General features: G+C 47.1%; 1 protein-coding gene across 2 annotated transcripts in view; it reads right to left on the reverse strand.

The window, feature by feature from the left end:
- LOC144763193 (protein unc-93 homolog A-like) overlaps positions 1–5,699 on the reverse strand; it is a 518,977-nt gene extending 513,278 nt beyond the window's left edge. For both annotated transcript variants that reach the window (XM_078648556.1, XM_078648555.1), the window contains exon 1: positions 5,558–5,699. The gene's annotated coding sequence lies outside the window, so the exon portion shown is untranslated. The remainder of the gene's footprint in view (positions 1–5,557) is intronic.
- Between the last annotated feature and the right edge of the window lie 849 nt (positions 5,700–6,548).

Genomic DNA, 6,548 nt, shown 5'->3' on the forward strand with positions numbered 1-6,548 from the left:
TTGACTAATTCACACACGGCTAGGCAATATGGTGAAGGCGACCGACCGGACAAATTGTTGGCACAACTGCTACGCCCCCCTTACAAATCTTCCTACATCACGGAACTCAAGGGCCCGACAGGAGACACACTGCGCACCACACCCGAGATCTGTGAGACCTTTTTATCTTATTACACATCTTTGTACACTTCCACGTTAGCTGATGACGCCACTGACCGAGGTAACTACCTTAATGAGATAGCGATGGTGTACTTGGAGAATTGGATGAAAGACTTTCTGGCCGATCCTATCACGCCAGACAATATTGTCGAAGCTATTAACTCCATGAGAGGGTCTTCAGGCCCTGGCTTGGACGGCTTCTCGGACGACTTTTACAAGGCCTATAAGGAACTGTTGGTTCCCGCTTGGTGGAAATGTACGCCGAGGCACCCGAAACGGGATGTCTGCCCCCCACCCTTAAGGAGGCGGTCATAGTCCTGCTCCCCAAACCGGGAAAGGATGTCACTTTGTGTGAATCTTACGGTCCCCTATCTTTATTAAACCTGGACTACAAGATCCTAGCGAAAGTCATCGCTATCCGCCTTTCGTTACTAATGGAGTCCATTATATCCCCGGCCCAATCTGGCTTTGTGCCACATCGCTCCACCACACTTAATCTCCGAACCCTCTTTTCCATTCTGCACTGTGTTGACCCTGCCACTCCGGCAGCGGCGGTTCTCCTAGATGCCGAGAAGGCGTTTGATTCTTTAGAGTGGCCATTCCTTATGTCTGTAATGTGCCGTATGGGAATGCCTGAGTGCTTAGTGAATACGATGGAGTTATTGTATACTCTTCCTACGGCCAGACTGCGCCTTAATGGTACTATCACTAACCAGTTCCGCCTGACGCGTGGCACACGTCAGGGTTGTCCTCTGTCGCCACAGTTGTACATTTTAGTGATGGACCCGTTGGTCCGTCATTTTCAGGAGAAGCACTTGCACCGAGGTCTCCAGTTTCGCACAGGCCCATTCTTAATTTCGCTTTACGCGGGTGACACCATCCTCTATGTCAGGCAGCCCCAGATCAACCTTGAGCCTTTGATCTTGGAGATAACTCGATTTGGCAAGTTTTCGGGTCTGCGTGTAAACTGGCATAAATCTGTCATATTTCCACTTACGCCCAGTACAGTAGAATGGCCAAGTCTCTTCCCCTCACGTGGAACTGGGACTCCGTGAAATACTTGGGAGTCCACGTTCATTTAGATACTGAATCCATCATTAGACTAAACTACGGTACTGCGATGACTGCCCTAGAGGGCCAGATTGAGCGATGGAATCGGCTCCCATTGTCCATGGCTGGGCGTATCGCCATAATTAAAATGATAGTACTGCCACGGTTTTTATATTTTTTCAATAACATACCTGTGCCCCTTACCAAAATATTTTTCACACAGTTACGCTCCTTATTACTAAAGCTGGTGTGGGGAAATAAGACTCCACGCGTTTCTTGGCGCGTGTTGACACTCCCATATGAGCTTGGTGGGCTTGGTGTCCCTGATTTTTACCTATTTTTTTTTTTAGGTAGCACAATGCTCCTACGCATATCCATGGTTCCACCCTGACGCCCGGATTGTTTATCTGAAACCGGAAGCCGACTTGGTCTTGCTGGGGCTGTTATCTACCACTCTACCATCAGGCTTTCCCAGAGACCCGCGGGATATTCAAACTGTTTCATCGACCTGCTGGGCGTGGGGAAGACTGCGTCGACTTATTGGCCTTGACCAGCTGTACTCTCCGGCCCTCCCATTGCCCAACCCCACCTGGCTACCAATAACTGGGGAATCTGTGGTGCGGCAAACATTAACCAAATTCCACATTTCTACCATTGGGGACTTGTTCCCTGACGGCCATGCTTTCTCACTCACAGAAGATCAACGCTTCACGGAGAGATCATTTATGGACTCCTTTGTGCTGACCAGGCTGCGCTCTTTACTGCGTGCCTCGTTCCTCTCGTTCCCCCTCCCTCCTGAGGAGATGTCCCCCCTCACCTTTCTCATTCAACACCCTTCGGGCAATCATTTGGTATCTAAGTTATATCATAAGTGCTGCGAACTTCTCCCTTCCCCGGATCTAGGAGTGCGAACCGCATGGGAGGCAGATTTGGGTTACCCTATTTCAGACGAACAGTGGCAGTGGTGCTGTAGGGCGACCAAAGACATCTCCCTCAATAGTAAACATAAGCTTCTGCACTTTAAATTCTTGCGTAGATTATACTACACACCAGCGCGATTGCATAGGATAGACCCGGCAAGACCCCACGCTTGCCCGAAGTGCGGTGGCCCCTTTGCGGACTTTGTACACCTCTCGTGGTCATGTCCTGTGATCCATGATTATTGGTCCCGGGTGCACCGCACACTTGGTGATATGCTGCTCCTGAATCTGGTTCCCACCCCTGAGATTGCCCTTTTGGGCTATGTGGCCGAATTTCTACGGGCAGTACGTAAGCTAGCAGCGCTGGGTTTTTTATTGGCTACGGGCGAGGTGGCATTGCGATGGTGTGACCGCCCCCCTCCGTCACACGGTTCTTGGCTCCGGAGCTTGGCGCTTTGCAACATCAACAGTGAGGAGTATTCCACCATGGTTCCCTCTACTTCCAGACCCATTGATATTCGGGGCCCGTACCGAACATATATCGCCGGTGCCATGGCCAGGAGCCAGACTAGCCCTACTCATAATATTGTACCTGAGGGGATTGGTTGAAGGATTGTGCAGGGTTACTGACTTTGTCACTTGATTTGTGTAATGCATGGTACGTTACCCCTGTTTATTTTACCCCTTTTTTTTCAAGTTGATTGGGAAACTCAGGCGATGTTAATATCCCGTTGATCCAAATGTATGGTCTCGCTCCCTCCGATGTACTACCTAGGATCTGCGTCCCCCCCATGTGCCTTTCGCCTTGGCCCAAGTGTGTTATTTGAGTATGTTCTGATTATTGTATATTATACGTATGTGACTAGAGTGACACACTATGATTCATCTGTATGTTTTTCTCATGTATGTTTACCCTTATTTTTGCTTTTCTTTTGGAAAATGATGAATAAAGTTTTAAAAAAACAACAATCAAAATCATAGCTAGAAAGCAAAGCACAGCGGAGCGGAGCAAAGAAATGCCACCTTTGCATACAGGGAAACTGGCACCAAGGCTCACCTTATCATAAGCTAGAAATGTTGCCAGAAGTGATAAACTAAAAATAAAAATCAGATATAGTAAAAACATTGCTAGACACAGAAATACAATAAAATGAAGGGACATTTGCATGAGTCGCACTTCGCAGATAACTTTGGGCACTAGAAATCACCCTAAGTGTAGTAAATCATGGGACAAAGTAATAATGCGGATTCAAAAAAATTAGTCTGTAGTGAGCAGATCTGGCAACAATATTCTGTGGCAACCAGGAGATCAAAATCACATGTGGTTTGGGGAGCACATAGGTTCATTTGAGGTTTGCTTGTGTTTCACCCAGATGAGAATTTTGATTGCTGCTTGAGTGGAGTTTCACCCCCCTAAACCAGTTACCCAAATTCTTACATGGATAAAAAAACAAACAAAGAAGGAGGCTTATTAACAATCTAGTAATCTAGTCACCATATACACAGGCGATAGTCAGCATGAGGTCAGTAACTAATTAGGGAAATGCCACTGATTGTAGCAACAGATGTACCTCTTAAGCACACGTCACACTTGGTCTTACGTCACAACATGTTGACACATTAGTCAAAAACACGAGCCTCTCCTCCCTATGCAATTTTTCCTGACATACACTACTGTTTGGCAACCTCAAAAACTGATCTGATAAGAAGCTCATGTCATGGCAGAATCTAGCAACAGTGATCCTAGTTTCTTTAAGTTTTAGTGCTGTTTTCCTTTTGCAGAGGCATTAGTCAACAAAAAGTACTTTGGTGAGAATTAAAACAGGAATTCAAAACCAGGAGAGGTGGGAGAGAAAATGAATGAGACCTGCCTTGAACCCTTCTGATGATACTACTGGGAGATGTATTAATTTATAGCTCTGGGGACAAATACAAACGCCTGAGCTCAAACTCGCGTAAATGCATGAACTATTGCAAATGGTCGGCATCACGACAACAGGAGGGATGGCGGACTGTGGGGGGGTAAAGAAGGCATGGACAACGGGAGGCAGGGTGGTGTTGTAAAGAAGGTACCAAATCACGTTGTGCCTGCAGTAAATAAAACTGGATAAAGAAAATAGTGCCCACAGTCTAAATAACATGTACTGTGTAACAACCGAAGTAAAGGGGCCAGTCGCCATGGAAGGTGGCAAATGAAGAGGAGGCGGTACTAAGGAGGGACTAACAAGCCTATTTACGAATCAGAAGCCAGTATTAAGGACGGACAATGACACAAGCCAATGGCAAATATGGGCAGAAAGTGGGCTGGGCTGCTATTCCCTACTCCACTACAGCAGATTGCCAGAGCAGCGCATGCCGCTGGCTCGGGCTCGACCTAAAATGTATGGGCATGTCGTGCCCCTCAGATCCCCTCTACTTCGACCACTGCTTACTTCCCATGTATATTTGACCAAGGCACTGACTGGATGGCAAAGAATGCCAATAAACTACCGCCTGGGTCAAGGTGAAGATTTAACAGCCCTGCGGACACTCGGCCATATATTAGCCTGAGGTGAACAGAGGTGCCCGGATCCAGACTCAAATAAGGGGCCTCACACATATTCATCTATATACACATACTGACACACAAAATAAACATTAACACAGCCGCACTAGCAAATATACAAACACCCAAAACAAACACGCAAAACACACACATCCACAGTCATGGTCGTACACACACATAAACATAACTCAAACATGCGCACGTGGATGCAAACTACACACATCTCTTGTTGAGGAATATATCCGCCATCTCAGTGCATCTAGATGCTGGACATAAAACCACCAAAAGTCAAAAGATTCGTGTCCTAAGGTAACTAACTATAACTATAATACTTTAAAAGTATTGCTTTTTCTTGCCTCTCTGGAAAAAAGAGTCACACGGGCAGCGAGTGAAGAGTCTGCAAAGTATTACCAGACTTGTCCGAGCGATCTCTCGAAGAGGGCTGTGAGTATGTAACATGGTTACTGCCCTTTCCTTCTTTTCCACGTGGCTTGTACAAATGAGCCGTGAAATCCGGGATTGGGCGGGTACCACATGCCCAGAGAGCACATTTACAGTTCATTGAATTTGTGTTCTGTGACGTAACCCTGCAAGGGGGGGCAACCCTTCAAGAGGTTCCTACTCCTGAAGGGGCCCCACATAGCCCATGACTAATACATAAACGCTTTATATGCGGACTCGGGAGGCGGGGGGGGGGGGGGGGGGGCTGTCCAAGTGTCTACTTTACATTCTGCCGGGTGGCCAAACATTTTGCGTTACGCTACTGTGTTACCTTCCTCGGAATCTCCAAACCTATCCATGACACTCCTCCCACCCCGTTACGCAAAATACATGCATGCCCGATACTACTGTATACACGTCATGGTTCGGACGTCAACTGTACCTTGTTCGTTTTTGGTGCGGTCCATATCCTGAAAAGAAAGAGGTCGGATGTTTGCTGAATGAAGGCACATCCGTCAGTCTGGCAGTCACAAAAAGATCTCTTGTGTTCGGGAACGACTGAGTGGTTTAACTAGCTGCTCGGCGGATTTCTGGCACTGGTTTCGCCTCGCTGTGTCTTTTGCCCTGCCTACCACCAGCAGATAATTTCTCCTGGCTTGTTAATACGTGCCTGGTGTCAACAATGTCGACACGAGAAAGTGCACGAGCAGCCGCCTCGCCAAGAATTTTTTTTTCCTTTCACACCAGCTCACTCAACTTCTTCTAACCTTCCCCGACGCATGCCACACACCTCCCATGGCCAGTGACATCTTCGCCTCTTCTCGGTCTGTGATAGAAAATATTGCAGGCCAGCTTCTGCGGCCCATTATTTATTTATTTATTTATTCATTTTTAACGTTTTATGTAGCGCGAACATGACCACCGAGGGTATCAGAGAGCTTTGCAAATTATAATAATAATAATAAATAATAATCCTGTATTTGTAAAGCGCACAGCTATCCTAGGTTTCCCGGCACTGGGGGCCATCGGGAAAATTAAGCAAGCAATTGCCCAGAGTTACATGGTGCTGGGCAGACCCCTGCCACCGGTGATCGAACCGTGATCCCCAACATCCAGCATCAGTCACCCTGGCCGCTGCGCCACACCTCTTCCACAAAGGTTATAAGCAAAACAAAACAGAATATAAGTTAACAAAAATGCATATACTACTTTTTTAATATAACTTTTCAACATGCTGCACAGCAGCCACGCTGCTCTACAACATAGCCTAAAGGCATTGGCAGAGCCAATTGCTCTGGCTAAACACTTATAAGGTCCCAAAGGCAAGACCTATTGGCTATGCCAATGCTGTTTTTAGGTCTTGCGCCTAGCGATACACTGTGCAGCAGTGTTCGCGCAGCGAGAGTCCTTTTGTCCAGGTTTTCAAAATGGAC

Source organism: Lissotriton helveticus, chromosome 6, assembly GCF_964261635.1.
Source record: "Lissotriton helveticus chromosome 6, aLisHel1.1, whole genome shotgun sequence".
NCBI lineage: Eukaryota > Metazoa > Chordata > Amphibia > Caudata > Salamandridae > Lissotriton > Lissotriton helveticus.